Here is a 20203-nt window from a genome sequence, read left to right on the forward strand (position 1 = left end):
CTCCCGAGTACGGCGATACCCCATATGTGTCCCAAAACTGTTGCCCTAAAATACGATAGGGCTCCAAAGTGAGAGAGCGCCATGCGTATTTGAGGACTAAAATAGGGATTTGCATGGGGTGGACATAGGGGTATTGTACGTCAGTGATTCCCAAACAGGGTGCCTCCAGCTGTTGCAAAACTCCCAGCATGCCTGGACAGTCAATGGCTGTCCGGCAATACTGGGAGTTGTTGTTTTTCAACAGCTGGAGGCTCCGTTTTGGAAACAGTAGCGTACCAGACGTTTTTCATTTTTATTGGGGAGGGGGGCTGTGTAGAGGTATGTGTATATGTAGTGTTTTTTACTTTTTATTTTAGGTTAGTGTAAGTGTAGTGTAGTGTTTTTAGGGTACAGTCACATGGGCAGAGGTTCACAGGAAGTTTGCTGCTGGGAGTTTGAGCTGCAGCGCAAAATTTGCGCCATCTCAAACTTGCAGCACTCACTGTAAACCTCCGCCCATGTGAGTGTACCCTGTACATTCACATTGGGGGGAGGGGGGGGCAAACATCCAGCTGTTGCAAAACTACAACTCCGAGCATGCCCTTTGGCTGTACGTGCATGCTGGGAGTTGTAGTTTTGCAACAGCTGGAGGCACACTGGTTGCAAAACACTTGAAAGTTTATTACTTAACTTAGTGTTTCCAAACCAGTGTGCCTCCAGCTGTTGCAAAACTACAACTCCCAGCATGCACGGACAGCCAAAGGGCATGCTCGGAGTTGTAGTTTTGGTCTGTCAGTGCATGCTGGGAGTTATAGTTTTGCAACAGCTGGAGGCACACGGGTTGGGAAACACTAAGTTAGGAAACGGACAATGTTTCCCAAGTAGTGTGCCTCCAGTTGTTGCAAAACTACAACTCCCAGCATGCCCAGACTGCCCAGGCATGCTGGAAGTTGTAGTTCGGCAATATATGAAGGATCAGATGTTGCCGAACTACAACTTCCAGCATGCTTGGGCAGTCTGATATGCTGGGAGTTGTAGTTTTGCAACATCTGGAGGTCCACAGTTTGGAGACCACTGTATAATGGTCTCCAATCTGTGCTCTTCCAGATGTTAGAGAACTACAACTCCCAGAATGCCTGGACTGACTGAGCATGCTGAGATTTGTAGTTTTGCAACATCTGGAAGAGCACAGATTGGAGTCCATTATACAGTGGTCTCCAAACTGTGGACCTCCAGATGTTGCAAAACTGCAACTCCCAGCATGCACAGAAAGCCAAAGGCTGACTGGGCATGCTGGGAGTTGCAGTTTTGAAACTCCCAGAGGCAGCGGTGAGATCACTTTATGGCGATCTCACTGCTGCCAATGAAGATGCCGCCCTGCTGCTGCAAACTCACCGCGGGGAAGCACCAGCACCGGATCGCCTGGAGGACGCCGCTCGCGCCGGGACCGCTCAGGACACCGCATGGCCAGGTAAGTGACGCCGGGGGACAGGTAAGGGAAACTTAGCAGAGCGGTGTGTGTCCCGATCCCCTTGATCGGGACTCACACACCGCGCTGCTAAGTATTCTCATAGCGAAAGCTGCTATCAGCTAGTCAGATTTCACTAGCTGATAGCAGTGATCACTGGGGGGGGGATGAAACCCTCCATGGTCGCATGGTAAGATGGCTGGCTATCAGTGATAGCCACCATCTTACCGGGCGCTGCGGGATGCCGCGAGTAGCGGCAAAAATGTTCATGACTTACCTGGTACGTCATGGGTCGGGAACACCTTCCCACTCATGACGTACAGGTATGTCATAGGTCGGGAAGGGGCTACAGGGGTACTCCGGTGGAATTTATTTATTTTTTTAAAATCAACTGGTGTCGGAAAATTATACAGATTTGTAAATTACTTCTATTTAAAATTCTTAAGCCTTCCAGTACTTATCAGCTGCTGTATGCTCCAGAGGAAGTTCTGTAGTTCTTTCTAGTCTGACCACAGGGCTCTCTGCTGAAACCTCTGTCAATGTCAGGAGCTGTCCAGAGCAGGAGAGGTTTTCTATAGGGATTTGCTTCTACTCTGGACAGTTCTTGACACGGACTGAGGTGGCAGCAGAGAGCACTGTGGTCAGACTGGAAAGAACTACACAACTTCCTCTGGATAATACAGCAGCTCATAAGTACTGGAAGGATTAAGATTTTTTTAATAGAAGTAATTTACAAATCTGTACAAAATTCTGGAACCAATTGATTTGTAAACATTTGTATTCCATCAGAGTATCCCTTTAAACCAGTGGTTCTTAACCTGGGTTCGATCGAACCCCAGGGGTTCGGTGAGTCAGTCTCCAGGGTTCGGCAGGGAGGCCAGCCAGTTGTTTTTGCCTCGGCACATCCCTGTGTTCCGAAAGATGCTTTCGGAACACAGGGATGCCTCTGTTAAGTCCCTGCGGCCCCAAGTTTACTTTAAAAACACGTTGACCTCCGGGAGCTAGCGCACGCAGGGACGTCACTCACGTCCCATGTGTGCGCCCATGGCAACGGATCGCGAAGGAGTGGAGAAGAAGCAAGAAGGACGTGCGCTGGCAGTTGGTAAGTGTTTACCAGCGGTGCGTCAGCTTCGGTGTTCCGACCAGTGATCCTCCGGTCCTGCTATGGCCGGACCCGAGGAGCGATGGTCGGAACACTGAAGTGGGGCAGTACACAGGCATACAGCCTTCAGCCATACTGTATGGCTGGAGGCTGTATGTCTGTGGGGGAACATACTGCACCTAATGTGGGGGGAACTATACTGCCAACGTAATGTGGGGGACTATACTGCCGGCCTAATGTGGGGGAACATACTGCCAGCCTAATGTGGTGGACTATATTGCACCTAATGTGGGGGAACATACTTCCAGTTTAATATGGGGGACTATATTGCACCTAATGTGGGGGGAACATACTGCCTGCCTAATGTGGGGGAACACTGCCTGCCTAATGTCGGGGAACACTGCCTGCCTAATGTGGGGGAACACTGCCTGCCTAATGTGGGGGAACACTGCCTGCCTAATGTGGGGGGAACTCTGTCTGCCTAATGTGGGGGAACACTGCCAACCTAATGTGGGGGAACACTGCCATCCTAATGTGGGGGAACACTGCATGCCTTATGTGGGGGAACACTGCCTGCCTAATGTGGGGGAACACTGCCTGCCTAATGTGGGGGAACACTGCATGCCTTATGTGGGGGAACACTGCCTGCCTAATGTGGGGGAACACTGCCTGCCTAATGTGGGGGAACATTGCCTGCCTAATGTGGGGGAACACTGCCTGCCTAATGTGGGGGAACACTGCCTGCCTAATGTGGGGGGAACACTGCCATTGTTGCGAAATTGACATGAGAGTGGCACTTGCCAAGGTGAAGCCATACATTTCTTAACTGGTCTCTGAAAGACAACAGCAGAAGTCACACTGATTTGCAGTAAATATTCATTATGTTTTTGTTTTTGTGTGAAAATCATGTTTTCATGGTTTTGTTCTTTGTGCTTAATGGTTTTGTTCATTTTGTGCTTAAATATATACCTCCTATGTTTTGAATTTGAAAAAATCATATTTTATTTTTCCAATTAAGAGGGGTTCGGTGAATGCGCATATGAAACTGGTGGGGTTCAGTACCTTCAACAAGGTTAAGAACCACTGCTTTAAAGAGAACCTGTCAGCAGCTTTTTCAAAGTGATGTAGTTTTCAGTAGTGTGATGTAGATAATTAAAAGGGGCATTCAGGGACTATATGATTGATGCCTGATCACAGGATAGGCTATAAATTGGATAGGCTATAAATTACTGCTGCTGTGGCCTTGTTACCACCAACACTGTGTCTGTCATGTTTAAGGTAAGGGATTCCTCGTTAAAAGGGGGGCTTTTGGGGGGGTTGGTGGATGGTAGGCTTTAGCAGCTATAATATCCCCTAGTCATGCGGGTCATGTGACTAGGTGAACTCTATGGTATTTAGCTTAAGGACCTTTGGAGGCCATGTGACGTAAGCAATCCCATTACACCATGTAATGGTGAGTGGCAAATGTTCGGACCAATCAGATTCACCACGCCCCCTGCCCATATAAGGGAGCGGCGGCCATCTTATCTCTCTCTTACCTTGTGGGCTGTCAAGCGAGCAAGACCTACAGCAATTATCGCAGTGAGTTAGGCCCGAGCCTTGCGGCAACGGCTGAACAATCATAATTATAGAGTGTATCCATTCCCAGACACTCTGCAGTATCTCCGGACCTAATAACTCCCCTAAATCCGGACGGATGTGCAAATCTCTCACTAAATTCAGAGACTGTATGATTGGCGCAAGGTCCGCAACAACTGTCAGTCACTAAGCCACTTAAGGACTGTTTGTATGAGACTGTTACAGAATAATGTACAAACATATGCCGTGTATGAGAGCTCATAGATGTACGCACCATGTCACTGTAGTGAACAAATGAACAGAACAATGCAAAAACCATATGCCCGGAGCAAACGCTGACAGTATACCCAGGACACATGTTAAACCGTATACACCGGACAACTGCTAAACCTTGCTCATCAAGGCTTAACCATGTACATACTAGTAAGACGCAGGGTCTCCATCCCCTTGACACTTAGCAATGCCTGCACTGACTAAACGCTATACAGTAGAATTCATAGTCTGAACTGCTATCAGCGTAAACATGACTAAACGCTATGCTCATACTAGTGATAAAAAATAATAATAATAATCTATACAGGACCATCGCTAAAGCATATGCCCAGACTGCTGAGGATGTCAACTGCTATACCTTGCACAACAAAAGTTATACCCGTAAAATACCCATAACAGTCAATTGATGTTATCACTGTAACACGTTCTGGGCATCCAAGCTGCAGTTAATCATGATGACCTGTTCTGTCTTACCGCAATCCAACGACATTTCAAAGTACACCATAACTGTGATGCCTCTGGACTCAAATTCGGAGGAATCGATAGGATCTTCATTAGTCTACAAAGAGGTGAGAGGAAAAAACTACTGGCTCAACGGGAGATTAAATTGATTGTGAAATTAAAAACAATGCAACCCTCTGGCTTAAACGATTACATTAGCTATGTCACCTTTTTTACAATAATTGATTTCAGTACACGTTTGTAATCTATTCCCTTTGGTCCAATCCCAAGTGTCTATTTCTGATTTTATCAGTGTGTTTAGATTTTAACTGTATGTATTTTATCTCTTTTTGCTTTTAGTTTTTCGGGTTTGGGAGCCCACCTTTGAGAAATCGTCCTCCATCTTGTTGCACCTTACTATTTCCAATAACCATTGCTGACTTTTGCACTTTGAGCTTTTTATTCTTGTCATTCACTTAACTATTGCTGAGCCATCACCTTTTGCCCTTAAGCACTTTTATCTTTTGTCATTTTTTGCAAATTTTCTGTTGTATTCCTAGGGCTCCACATGCCCTTGGAATTCTTAAAGGTCACCATACACAACTGGCTATTTGATTTCTTTGCATGTGGGCAATTCATCGTGTGTTCACATTTTTACAATATATGTTTCATATCTTTATATATACTTTTTAGTAAATCATGTGGTTATTCAATGCAATACCATAGTGTATATTTTTTCACACCCAGTCAGGTTGGTGGCATAATCACACACGCACACTATCCTAGTTGGATATTTATGCACACTCGTGCAACATTGTTCCACTCCCCCTTTTCCAGACAGCCATATACACTCATTCCCCCACATGCACATTTATATTTTCTCACATTTTCACAAGTTTATTCATATGTCATGTTCCCATCTATATGCATCACTCTCTTTTCCCGTTCACATACTCACAGTAACCCTTTATATGGTTTCTAGGCACACACACACACACACACACACACATACACACATATTTCACAGCATCATATTTTATTGTGAATAATAATAATAATAATAATAAAGAAACTCTCTTTGTGTACACTTTATTTGATTATCTAACACCCAACGGTATACCATCTGTATTTATTCTTTTATTGGAATATATCATTTCTAGTTGCAGATTTTTCCATATTCAGTACAGGTTGGTATATACTCACTTTCACGTTTTTTTTTTCACATGTGTTCACTGTTCACTGTTTTGTATTTTGTCACTATCACCGTTTTTATGTGGGTATTCACATTTATTCATTTGCGCATGCGCCTATAACGTTTATCCTGGCCCCGTCTTATTATCTTGTCACATGACAATTTACCTCCGTGATCTCTGCCCCCCCCCCCCCCCGGTGTGATCACGCGGTAACAGGCCAGCACCTTGTTTATGCTACGCATTTATATGCATTACGTCATCGCGCTTACGTGCCTCCGGTGACGTGACCTAATGCGGTCACGTGACCCGAGTCACTTCTGTGTTAACACGCCAGTTTGCCGGCGTTCATGGCCGATACAGCGGTCTCTATGCCACAGGTACAAGTGATTATGTCAGCTGCTCATTCACTTTAGATCATGCTCATTGGCCTTTTGAGGTGCTAATCATGCAGCGGTGTCATAGGATTGGCTAGAGCACCTAGACCAGGAATAGCCACGCCCCCTGACAAAGCGCACTAGCGCGAAACGTACGTTGGGATAAGTGCTGGTGGTGTATGGCTCTGCATTGGTAATTCTTTTGTTTCCCTCTCCATGTGCTTCCAACATCTATTGCTATTTCTTTCCGGTTTATATACTGTGATTCCATGTTTGCTCTGATTGATGTGGTTTGTACTTATTGTTCTACCTATCATACCAATGTGTAAGTCTGCATTCCCTGCTGTCTATCCAGCTCTGTGCACGGTGCTCATTTCAGTTTTTTTAATGTTTTATATTATGGATTCCTAATAAAGTTTTGTTCATTTCTATACATTGGCTGTTGCTGAATATATTTCTGGTGGTTATACAGTGGTCCCTCAACATACGATGATAATCCGTTCCAAATGGACCATCGTTTGTTGAAACCATCGTATGTTGAGGGATCCGTGCAATGTAAAGTATAGGACAGTGGTCTACAACCTGCGGACCTCCAGATGTTGCAAAAGTACAACACCCAGCATGCCCGGACAGCCAACGGCTGTCCGGGCATGCTGGGTGTTGTAGTTTTGCAACATCTGGAGGTCCACAGGTTGTAGACCACTGTTAGAGGAAGTTGTACTTACCTGTCCCGCCGCTCCGGACCGTCACAGCTGCCCGGGATGTCGCCGTCCAATCGCTGTCCCCACGTCCCCGGGGTGTCCCTGACGCTCCGGCAAGGCCTCTGCTTCCCCGGCATCCGCGCGCTCCGTCGTCGCCATCACGTTGCTACGCACGCCGCTCCTATTGGATGACGGGACGGCGTGCGCAGCGACATGATGACGTCGATGGAGAGCGCTGACGATGCAGGGGATCCGGAAGAGGACGCGCCGGAGCCCCGAGGACAGGTAAGTGATCATCAGCGGACCACATGGGACACCGTAAACGGCTATCCGGTGGCAGGTGAAGCAGTCTGCGCTGCCGGATAGCCGTTTATGCGATGGCCCCGACATACAAAAGCATCGTATGTTGATGCTGCCTTCAACATGCGATGGCCTCCGAGAGGCCATCGCATGTTGAAATTATCGTATGTCGGGGCCATCGTAGGTCGGGGGGTCACTATAGTTATCACCGTATGCTCAAATCCAGCTATGACCATGCATCGAAACAAACCCCAACGTATCTGCATAACAAATGTTAAACGTGTGCAGAACAAGTGCGAACATATGCTCAGACTGACTGGTATAACAACATCCACAGAAGACAACTAGGCACGGCATGCACGCCACAATCCTGTGCAGAATACAACTGCTAAGAACATGCCAGATGAATGCTATGAAGATGTGGGAGAAGCGCTATGGACATATGCAAGATGTAGTTATAACGTATGCTATGAACGAATGCGAGATACACGTGCCGAGACTGTGCTTAGGAAATGAGATGCTAGAATGTAAGCATGATAAGAAAAGCTAAGACCATATCCACTATATGTAGTGAATGTATGTGAGATACGAATGCTACAAAGGTATGAATCTTAATGCTACGGGCGTATGTGCAACATAATGCTATGAATGTATGCGAGACATAAACATGAGAATATGTGATCAATGATTGCTGTGAATAGTGATGAGCGGCATTGGCCATATTCGATTTCGAGATATTTTGCAAATATATATAAACAGATATCCATCCCATATTCGCGAATTTCGCGCATTTGTTATATTCGTATATTTGCATATTTGAATATTTGCATATTCGCATATTCAAGGAAGAAAACAGTGAGGGGGGTGGGCAACTAAACTATTGGTTGCTAGGGATGTTGTTGATCACCTCTGACAAGTGTATTTGCATCATTCTAATTGGCCCACAAGTGAAAAGAAGGAATATAAGAATATTCACATATGCGCATATGCGGAAAAAAGTCAATATTCGTAATTTTGAATATATAGCGAATATATTCGCAATATTTGTGAATTTGCAATATTCGCGATAAAAATTAGAAATGTGAATTTTCGCGCCCAACACTAGCTGTGAATGTGAGTGTGACATAAATGCTGCGAAGGTCAGCGGGACATAACTGCTGTGTATGTATGCGGACCATGAAAATTATGAACATATATGAGACATACATGCTATGAACACGTGCAGGACGACTATAAATGTGAACAGAACATAAATGCTACCATCACAAGCGATACGAATATGCTGTACAGTACAAATGCTAGCAGCGTGTACATAACTCAAACTACAAACATCTGCTCATACTAACGCTACAACGACTGCGCACAATAATTGCTAAATGAATGCAGCGAATGCTATAGATGCTAAATGCTATCCCATGCCCAACTAAAGCTATGACCGTACTATATGCGTAACCGCCAATAAGCTATCACCGTATGCAGCAAACAATGCTATACGCCTGCACAGAACAACACTATGCGATTATGAACGTACCCGAGATAACATATGCCAAGAACAAGAGAAACATGCTATAATGTACCTATGGTGTCAATGCTATGACTGTAAACGTAACATGCAATGCTAAGACCAAACCACTAATATGAATACTACAAGTGAGTTTGAGATAAAGGCAACCACAGATGTGACCCAAACGAGCATATGTAAATGAAAAACGCTCTGAATGTATGCGAGACATAATTGTAATAAACGTAAATGTGACATGAATGCTGCGAACCTCAGTGTGAATTACTGCTCTGCATGTATGTAAAATGAAAAGCTACGTGAGACCTACATGCTAAAAACATATAAAACTATGAACGCATACGTGACATGATTGCTACCAACATGAGCGGCCTAATGCTGTGAGCAGAAACGTTATACCTGCTATGAACCTAAGAGATACTGTTTAGAATATATGCGAGACATAATGCATTGAAACATGCGAAAATGAGACATGAATGCTGTGAATGGAAGCATCATATTAACCCTGAGAATTGTGTGTGACCTGATTTTTTTTATGTAATACATAATATAGTGCTGGGCAGTATACCGGTTCATACTGAATACCGAAATTTTTGTCCTGCACAATATGAATTTTTCCTCATACCGCAATACCAGTTCGGCCCCTCCCCCTCGGGAATAAATGAATTATCAACCCAGCGCTGCGCTTTCTCCACATCGGGGAACTAATCATATGTGACCCGCGAGCGCTGTTCTGCTTCTCCCCCCCCCCCCCAATTAATTATCAGCCCAGCGGCGTGCTGTCCCCATCGGGGAACTAATCACGTGTCACCCGCAAGCGCTGCCCTCCTTGTCCTCTTGTTTGTTGCGGGCCACCAGCACTGGAACTCTGTACTGTACGCTGTATCCCTATGCCCGGGCTGCAAAATATAAATAGAATAAACTTTAACTCACCTTCCCCCGTTGGTCCGGTACCGGCCTCACCTGCTTCCTGGGGATGGGAACGTCAGAGAGCCGTCAGCCTATCGCCAGCCGCAGCGATGTTCCGCCTCGTCTGGTGATAGGTTGAGCCCTCTGTCATGTAAGAAGCCATATCTACAAAAAAAAAAAGGGGAGGTTCATTTAGTCCGGTCCCCCGGCCCTAAGTAACGTCGGCTGGGGGAAGGGACACTGCTGCTTTAAGAGCAGAAGACGTCGGAAGCACGCTGCTGACGTCACGGTCCCTGCCCCAGCTGCGCAGGAGGACGAGGACATCCCGCCGCCTAGAGATGCTGCATCCTCCCTGCAAGACGAGGAGGTGTACGAGGCTATAAACGAATGACGGAGGGTAAGAGGTGAGAGTGGCGAGGGAGGGTTTGCTGGCTAGAAGAGCATGGAGCAGTGTTTCCCAACCAGGGTGCCATCCGCTGTGGCCAAACTACAACTCCCAGCGTGCCTGGACACCCAAAGGCTGTCTGGGCATGCTGGGAGTTGTAGTTTGGCCACAGCTGGAGGCACCCTGTTTGGGAAACACTGGCATGGAGTATGACGGGGGGCGGGGGGCAGGTACATGGAGGACAGATGGGGGGGTGGGTTGGAAAAGGAACATGAATAAGCCCCCCTCTGACCTCCTTTTCCAATACCCCCCTGAAAAAGGAGCACGGAGGAGGACAGGGGGGAGTGTTGGAAAAAGGAGCATGGAGGAGGACGGGGGTTAGAAAAGAAGCATGAAGCGCCGTTCATTCGCATAGTGACATCCTCTGACCTCGGAAGTCAGTGTTTTCCAACCATGGTGCCTCCAGCTGTTGTAAAATTACAACTCTCAGCATGCCTGGACAGCCAAAGGCTGTCTGGGCATGCTGGGAGTTGTAGTTTTGCAACAGCTGGAGGTTCCATGGTTAGAAAACATTGGCTTACAGTATCTACCTCGACTAAGAGCCAGATTAGGCTCGAAACGCGTCGGTTTCTTTCTTTTTGTGTGTCGTATGTCCATGGATATCCCATGTTTTTAACCTAATGGATTAAAAGTCAAGTTTTATATATTTTTTCACCTCTCAAGTGGAGCAGCTGGAGGCCCGTGCTTTTTTGCCCTTTCCTTGTCCATGAATGATAGATGTGTGTAAGATGTGTGTGGAGATGTATTCTGTGGGGGGGGGATCTGGAGGCGGCGGGTGTATTATGTATGTGTGTGTATGTACTGTATGTATGAATGATGTGTGTATGTACTGTAGGTGGCAGTATTATATTCAGGGGATACAGTGTGTGGAATTATTATATTCAGGGGTACAGTAGGTGGCAATATTATATTCAGGGGGTACAGTAGGAGGCAGTATTATATTCATGGGATACAGTGTGTGGAAGTATTATATTCAGGGGGTACAGTACATTGCAGTATTATATTTAGGGGTACAGTAGGTGGCAGTATTATATTCAGGGGGTACAGTAGGTGGCAGTATTATATGCAGGAGGTACAGTGGATGGTAGTTTTATATTCAGGGGATACAGTGTGTGGCAGTATTATATTCAGGGGGTACAGTGTGTGGCAGTATTATATTCAGGGGTACAGTGTGTGTTAGTATTATATTCAGGGGGTACAGTAGGTGGCAGTATTATATTCAGGGGGTACAGTAGGTGGCAGTATTATATGCAGGAGGTACAGTGGATGGTAGTTTTATATTCAGGGGATACAGTGTGGCAGTATTATATTCAGGGGGTACAGTGTGTGGCAGTATTATATTCAGGGGTACAGTGTGTGTTAGTATTATATTCAGGGGGTACAGTAGGTGGCAGTATTATATACAGGAGGTGCAGTGGATGATAGTTTTATATTCAGGGGGTGCAGTGGGTGGCACTATTATATTCAGGGGGTACAGTATTTAGAAGAATAATAATGATTATTGTCTTCATACAGAGGATGAGGATCTACTGACAAAGTGAGGAGCCTATGGTGTCCGGGCGTGAAACTCTGCAGAGAAGATGGAGCTGGAAGACGTCCTGACATCTGGACCAAATGAGGAAGAAAAGAAAAGACAACAGAGAAGACGTCATTCAGGTCACTGATATCATTGTGTATTCTCCTGACTGTCCCATCAGCAGTAATCACTTGTTAGTTCTGCAGTGATGAATGGTGACCATGTAGCCTAATCTGTGGCTCTCCATCTGTAGCAAAACTACAACTCCTATAATGCCTGAGGTCCTCCAGACATGATGGGAGTTATAGCTTTATAACAACTTTAGAGCAACTGGAACCAAGGTGATTGGTGGGGGTCCCAGCAGTTGGACCCCCTCCAGACAAATGGGCTGCTTATTTTTAAATGTCTGTTTTGTCTGTCCGGCCCTGCCTGTTAGTCACTTATAGCGTTGTGTATTCTGACTGTGTCTCATCAGTGCTGTAGTCACTGATATCTTTGTGCGGCTGAGTAAGGGGTCGTCCGGGATTGGGGTAGCGGGTCGTCAGGTGGTAGGGGGGGGGGGGCCCTGGGCAATTTTTCGCACCGGGGCCCTGGGGTTTCTAGCTACGCCCCTGTTCCCGCGAATAGTTCAAGTGAGATTGAGGATACTACCAGTAACCACGGCATTTCGTGTACTGTAAAACAGTTGTGAAGGTATAAGCATCGTCACTCCCAGTGAACGTCTAGGCAATTAGGGCGTTAAACAAATATGTGTCTGAACCTGGCATAAACTAGAGAAACAGCACAACAATAGTGCACACTTAACTGAGTTAGAAGAGGGGGAGAAAAAAGGGGGGAAAAGACGGAAGAAAAGTAAAAGAAGAAAAAAAAGGGGGGGCGCAAGAGAGGCCCAGGAAGGGGGAGATGGGGGGGGGGGGGGAGAGGGCGAAAGGAACGCCATTTTTTTATGTATATGCCATTGACCATGCAGTATAATTAACGTTTTATTTTTATAGTTCGGACATTTGCGCATGCGGCGATACCACATATCTTTATTCTTATTATGTTTACATATTTTATATGTGGAATTTGGGAAAAGGTGATTTAACTTTTTATTATGGAAGCGGTTAAAGTGTGTGTTTTTTTTTTACTTTTATTAAACTTTTTTTAAAAACGTTATTGGTTCCTTTTTATGAGGAATTCCTTATACAGATCAATGGAGTTCCATTGAACTTCATTGATCTGTGTTATCTTTGCTCATTTGGATTAGCCTGGTTCATCTAGGCTCAATCAAATGAAGACTGTGGACACCAGGGAAAAAGAGGTAAGCCCTCCGGCTAACTCCAGAGTGAACGGCCTCCCGCAACCATGCTGTGGAGGGGGGGGGGGGGGAGGAATCCACCCCACTGGACCACCAGGGAGCATTTACATCATGTCCCTTTAGATGCTGATGTCAGCTTTGACAGCAGCGATCTAAAGGGTTAATAGCCAGCCATGGCAATCGCCGCATGTGGGCTATTGACCCCGGCCCCCAGCTACAGGAATCAGCTGGGGGCCAGCCGGTATGGCGCTGGCTTGAGTCAGGAGCCCACTCATACATTGGTTGCTGTCTCCTTAAACAGCAACTACCGGTTAAACGGCTAACCGGTGGCTGCTGAAGCAGTCAGTGCTGCCGGATAGCCATTTTTGCGATGGCCCTGACACACAGCAGCATCGCATGTTGAATGTATCGTATGTCAGGGCCATCATATGTCGGGGGACCACTGTATTGGCAGTTCTTTCATGTCTTATATAGACAGGGCTGTGTCTTTAAATATCTTGTCCAATTAGTTTCCCCCTTTATCATAAATTTACAAAATATTCAAAAATTCTGTTTTCTCTTTGTCATTTTGGGGTATTTAGTGAAGATCAATGGGAGGAGGGGATTTTTTTTTTTTTTGTGTGTGTGTTTTAGCACGATGCTGCAAATGTGAAAGATATAGGGTTCAGAAAACTTTTCAGGTACACTGTATGTAACCATTCATTCTGTATTTTTTATCCTTTGCTTGTGAAGGCTTTTATGGAGACCTCCAATATAATGATGCATAATACATGAATACAGGACAGTATACGGCAAAACACATGGTAACAGATATATAAATAAATTCTTGAACATTCTATGACCCGCAAATAACTAGTAACTATCCAGCGAAAGAATAGAAGAATTCTGCCACCTGCCTGCCAGAAAAGGTATTACATACACATGAAGGCATTTAAATTAAATGTTTTTACTTATATGTCCTCAGAAATAATTGTTTGCAAATATATTTGAACAAATCCACCTTTATTATTTTACATAAAGACGATCTCAATTCAGCTGGACAAATATAGCAAGGATGAACACACTGTGTTGTGATATCCCTGTGCTATCTGTGTTTTCCATAGGACTGCATTATACATACTGAGCTGTGGTATATGAAGGTCTAAAATGTATCTATCAAGCATCTGAGACACTTTTACATTACTACTATTGACACTTTATTGCTGGTTTAACATGTTGCAGCTGCATTAAGGTGGTGTGTTATCTGAGTACTGCATACCTTAAGGACGCAGCTCATTTTCACCTTAAGGATGCAGCCTTTTTTGCAAATCCAACCAATGTCACTTTAAGCATTAATAACTCTGGCATGCTTTTACTTTTCCAAAGTCAAAATTTATTGAAAAAGTTTGTCAAAAATGTATACATCAAATGTCACAGTAATTCAACATAAATTCAAAGCAGTAGAAAACAGGGGAAGCGTTAATTTTTAACGTAAATTTGTTTTCCCTTAGTCCTAACAGCAGCACAAGTGGGGTGTTCTGCCCCTGTGAAGCTAGCAGGACGGTGGAATTTTTAATTCCGCCCAAGTAATTAAACATTTAATTAGTACCCCATATAAGGCCTCCTCCCTTAGGCCACATTGCTTTATAACAAGTAACAAACAAAAATATACGGGCGGGAAATTTGTGTGCTGCTGTTAGGACTAAGGGAAAACAAATTTACGTTAAAAATGAACGCTTCCCTTACGTCCTAACCAGCAGCACAAGTGGGGACTTAGCAAGTAACAATACAAATAGGGAGGGACTACGGCAGAGTGGCACTTAGGATTGATTGCCCAAAGGCCAACTCTTCCGATCGTTTGGCATTGACCCTGTAATGACTAATAAACGTATTATGGGTGCCCCAGGAGGCAGCCGCACAAATTTGATCAAGAGGAACAGCTTTCCTTTCTGCAAAGGAAGTAGAGACTGCCCTAGTAGAATGGGCAGTAACAAAGGCAGGAGGAGTTAAGTCCTGGGCTACAAAGGCCTCCCGGATTGCCTCCTTAATCCATCTACTCAGAGAGGGTTTAGAGGCTTTAAGACCCTTGTTCTTCCCTGAAAACGAAACAAGAAGGTGCTCCGATCTTCTAAATTCTTCAGTTCTGGAGATGTAGACTCTGAGAATTCTTGAGATGTCCAGAGTGTGGTCAGCAACTTCCTCAGGAGAAGCTGGATTAGGGCACAGAACTGGAAGGGATATGACCTGGTTGGTGTTGGAAAACGTCGGAACCTTAGGAACAAAGGTGGGTAAATATCTCAACAGGACTCTGTCCTGGAGAAACAATGTATAAGGCTCAAGGGACGAAAGGGCCTGAAGCTCGCCAACCCTTTTGGCTGAGGTTATGGCCAACAAGAAGGTGACTTTAAGGGACAAATACCTAAAGTCGACCTCTTCTAGCGGTTCAAAGGGATGAGAGCATAACCCTTTAAGAACAGTAGGCAAATCCCACTTGGGAATGGGTCTGAGAACTGTAGGTTTAAGTCTTTCATCTCCCTTAAGGAATCTTTTGATTAGAGATTCTTGAGATAAGGACCTGCCTAAAAAGGCAGAGAGTGCTGAGACTTGTACCTTTAGAGTGGATGGGCTAAGACCCTTGTCAAGGCCATCCTGAAGAAACCATAGTATTGCAGAAAGAGGAGGATCTGAGGTTACTACCTCTTTCGTAGCACACCATTGAAGGAAAATCTTCTTTATCCTGGAATAGACCTTATTTGTAGACTCTGCTCTAGAGTGTGCAATGGTTCTCAAGACCTCCGCAGGAAGCCCACTACTTAGTAGGGTCCTGTCAATCTCCAGGCTGTTAGATTGAGTCTCCTCAGATCTAGGCAGGAGCCTGTGTTGTGAGACACAAGGTTCTGCACGTGGGGAAGCCTCCAATAACAACCCTGACTCATCCTCATGAGTTGGGTGAACCAGGACCTCTTGGGCCAGAATGGTATGATGGCAATCACTGAGGTCTGGTCTTGCCTGACTTTCATCAATACCTTCGGTATCATGGAAAGTGGAGGGAATATGTAGGCCAGCCTGAACCTCCATGGAATGGACAGAGTGTCTATCGCCACTGGGTTGTCCTCTTTGTAAAGAGAGCAGAATTTGTTCACCTTGGCGTTCAGACGAGTTGCCATGAGATCTATCTCTGGCAAACCCCACCTTAAGGTTATCTTCTTGAAGATGTCTTCGTTCAGGGACCATTCTCCTTGGACCGGAAGCCCGCGACTTAGACGATCTGCCACTATATTGAGATCCCCCTTGATGTGGATCGCAGAAATGTGGGTTAGATTGAGCTCTGCCCAAGAGAGGATCAGTCCGGTCTCTTTGAGGAGCACTTGGGACTTCGTGCCACCCTGTCTGTTGATGTAAGCCACTACCGTGGTGTTGTCTGACCGGACTCTTACCGCCTTCCCTAGAACAAGAGGCGTGAAGTGGAGGAGAGCTAGACGAACTGCCCTCAGTTCTCTCATGTTGGAGGAGAGAAGTCTCTCCTGAGGGGACCAGGTACCTTGTACCGGAATCTCGTCCAGGTGGGCTCCCCAGCCCAGAAGGGAGGCGTCCGTTGTCAAAGTGATCCAACGAGGTTGAATCAAGGACTTCCCATCTGTCAGATCCCTCCACCATCTGAGGGATGCTCGGACTTCGGGCGACAGGGTGCATTTTCTGTCCAACCCTCTGGGGTTGTGGTTCCAGACAGTCAAGACCTGATCTTGTAGAGGTCGTAGATGCCATAGGGCCCAGGGAACTGTCTCTGCAGATGCTGACATGTGACCCAACATCTTCATCAGAGTTCTGATGGATACTCTGCGAGGGACCATTAGAAACTCGGCGGCTCTTATGACTCGTTCTCTTCTTTCTGTAGTGAGGGACAAAATCATCTGAGAAGAGTCGAGAATGAAGCCCAGAAACTTTCTGGAGGTGGCAGGGATTATTTCGGATTTTTCCCAATTTATAATCCAGCCCAGACGCTGGAGAAAATCTAGAGCCAGATGAAGATGGGAATGTAGTACGTCTAGAGTAGCGGCCTTTAGAAGCCAGTCGTCTAGGTAAGGTATAATCTCTAGACCTCTTAATCTGAGGGCAGAGACTACCGGAGCCACCACCTTTGTGAAGGTGTGGGGAGCAGAAGTGATGCCAAAGGGCAACACAGCAAACTGAATATGCCTTACCACACCTCTTATGGAGACAGCAACCCTCAAGAATTTCCTGTGGGCAGGAAAAATAGGAACATGAAGGTAAGCATCCTTCAGGTCGATAGTAACCATAAGATCTAGAGGGGCCAGAATGCTGATGACAGAGCGAATGGTCTCCATCCTGAACCTTCTTTTCCTTATGAACCGGTTCAAAAAGCGCAGATCTATGATCATACGCCAATCGCCTGACGGTTTCGGCACCAGAAAGATCGGGGAGTATACCCCTGAACCCCTTTGATCGGGGGAAAGTCTTCCAAGGCATGCTTTTCTATGTATTGGAGAACAGAGTTCTCTAGAATAGCCTGCTTTGGCTGAGGGAGTAGTTTTGTTAACACAAATTTTCTTGGAGGAAGGAACGTAAACTCTATTTTGTAACCTGACTGGATAACATCCAGTACCCAGGGATCTTGGATTTCTTTCATCCAAGCTGGAAGAAATAAACTTAAACGACCTCCTACCGGAGGGGGATCGGTAGATGACTTCTCTACCTGACATAGAAGGGAAGGGAGAGGGGAAACGTTGGTGGGTTCTAGAGGAGAGTCACAGCTCGGCTTTTTGATCTTTACCACGGCCACGGCCCCCTCCACGCTTCTGGTTGGACTGGCGCTTTTGGGATCTGGAAGGGCCCTGGTACCTCCCTCCCCTTGCTCTGCCCTTACCCCGAAAGGATTGGACAGGTAAGGATTTTCCTTTTCTTTCCGCATATCCTTCCATAATGCGGTCTAATTCGGACCCAAAAAGCCAATTGGGCTCAAGAGGCATACCACAAAGATTAAATTTGGAGGTATTGTCCGCCATCCAGGGGCGTAACCATAAGGGGCGCCTACTAGCCGAAGAGAGTCCCATAGACTTGGCCGCAAGCTTGAGGTGCTGTTGGGTCGATTCACAGAGAAAGTCCACTCCTAGAAGCAGTGTTTTAAAACTGTCCAGGATATCTTCCCTGGCAACATTTCCCTCAATCTCGGACTGGATCCGAAGAACTCTATCCTTCACGAATTCAGCAACTTCGTTAGAAGCAATAGCCACAGTAGCAGAAGCTGATGCCGCAGTGTAACTGCGCCTCAATAATGAGTCCACCTTTCTATCAAGGGGATCCTGAAGGTTGCTTCCATCGTCCGCTGGAACAAGGACCCTCCTAGATAGTCTATTGACCGCCATGTCGACCTTAGGTGGAGGGACCCAGGAATCTAATTCAGCCTCCGGCAATGGGTACATGAGTCTGAACCTCCGGGTGAGAACCGCTGGCTTGTCCGGATGTTTCCATTCTATTTTCATTATTTTCCTGAGGGTATCATCCACCTTGAAAACCCAAGGCTCCCTAGCGGTGGATGTTGAGGCTTCCCCCTGATCAACATCCTGGTCCCCTGACCGGATGGATCTAAGTAATCTCTGAATTTTCTCTATTGGAAAAAGTGGTTGAGAGACTACTTCTTCTACAGATAGCTCCGACTGATCTCCCACTGACATGGCGGGGTCTTCTACAACCGAAGGAGGGCTAGATGAGGTTCTAGGCCTTTTGGGAGCTAAGGAACTCTTTATTTCTGAGATAGAATTGCCCATAAACTCTTTCATCCATACAAACATGTCATGGACAGTGGGCTCCGCAGGGTTAGCAGGTGGACGACACCCAGGACACCTATTGTACTCATAGGCATCCGGTAGCGGGGTGCCGCAATCAGCACATGTCAAATGACGCTTCTTAGAGGCGGATTTGCGACCTCCAGACAAATGATCACTCAAGGAAGGAGTAGACATTGTCTAAGAGAAAAGAAATCAAAGGGTTAGAAACAATTCTACCTAACCCTGTTGCAGAGCAACCTACAAATAAATACCTATTAGGTAAATAGTTTTGCTCTAGCAAAGAAAACTCAAGGTATAGCAGAGGTTTAACCAGTGCAAGTACTCCAGCTAGGGTAGCAGCAAGAGACACACTAATGGTCCAGCTGCTTTTTATAGGGGAATGGCGCCTAGATTTAAGTTAAGCCCCGCCCCTACAGGATTTGATGTACAATACCGAACAAAACATCCAATTCATGGAGAAATGCAGATTATACAGGATGTGATCCTTCCCACCCTTGGAAGGGGCACATGCACAACAGGATTTGCGAAAAATCCTAGAAATTAAGGTAATCTGCGCTTTAGAAGCGCAGACGCCGGACCGGAAGTCGTCAGACGACGCACTTCCGGTCCACGGAGCTGCCGCAGCGATGGGGCGACACAGACAGCGCTGCCAAATAAGGTAAGGGCGGACTTAGCCCAAACAGAGAGGCATCAGCGGACCCCTAACAGTTGAGAGGGGCGCACAGAGCTGCTCACGCCAACTCTCGCAACTTTGGTCAGAGACCGAAGTCGCGGACCGCTGAGCTTGGGACAGAACGCTGTCCCGCAGTAGAAAAAGATAAGAAAACATATGTATATAAAAAAAAACTCTCCCCTAAGACTTGGGAAGGGAGAGGGATGCATGCAGGCTCTGCTAAAAAGCAGCAGAGCCTGCACCGTCCTGCTGTCCGCACAGGACAGAAAAAAAGCAATGTGGCCTAAGGGAGGAGGCCTTAAGGGAGATGAAAGACTTAAACCTGCAGTTCTCAGACCCATTCCCAAGTGGGATTTGCCTACTGTTCTTAAAGGGTTATGCTCTCATCCCTTTGAACCGCTAGAAGAGGTCGACTTTAGGTATTTGTCCCTTAAAGTCACCTTCTTGTTGGCCATAACCTCAGCCAAAAGGGTTGGCGAGCTTCAGGCCCTTTCTTCCCTTGAGCCTTATACATTGTTTCTCCAGGACAGAGTCCTGTTGAGATATTTACCCACCTTTGTTCCTAAGGTTCCGACGTTTTCCAACACCAACCAGGTCATATCCCTTCCAGTTCTGTGCCCTAATCCAGCTTCTCCTGAGGAAGTTG

General features: G+C 46.1%; 1 long non-coding RNA gene across 1 annotated transcript in view; it reads left to right on the forward strand.

Moving 5' to 3' along the window:
• The first annotated feature begins 10134 nt into the window (after positions 1–10134).
• Positions 10135–20203, forward strand: part of LOC130274216 (uncharacterized) — a 32406-nt gene continuing 22337 nt past the window's right edge. Inside the window, exons 1-3 of the long non-coding RNA XR_008844287.1 lie at positions 10135–10241; positions 11798–11938; positions 13831–14006. This is a non-coding gene — a long non-coding RNA (uncharacterized LOC130274216). The remainder of the gene's footprint in view (positions 10242–11797; positions 11939–13830; positions 14007–20203) is intronic.

Source organism: Hyla sarda, chromosome 5 (genome assembly GCF_029499605.1).
Source record: "Hyla sarda isolate aHylSar1 chromosome 5, aHylSar1.hap1, whole genome shotgun sequence".
Lineage (NCBI taxonomy): Eukaryota > Metazoa > Chordata > Amphibia > Anura > Hylidae > Hyla > Hyla sarda.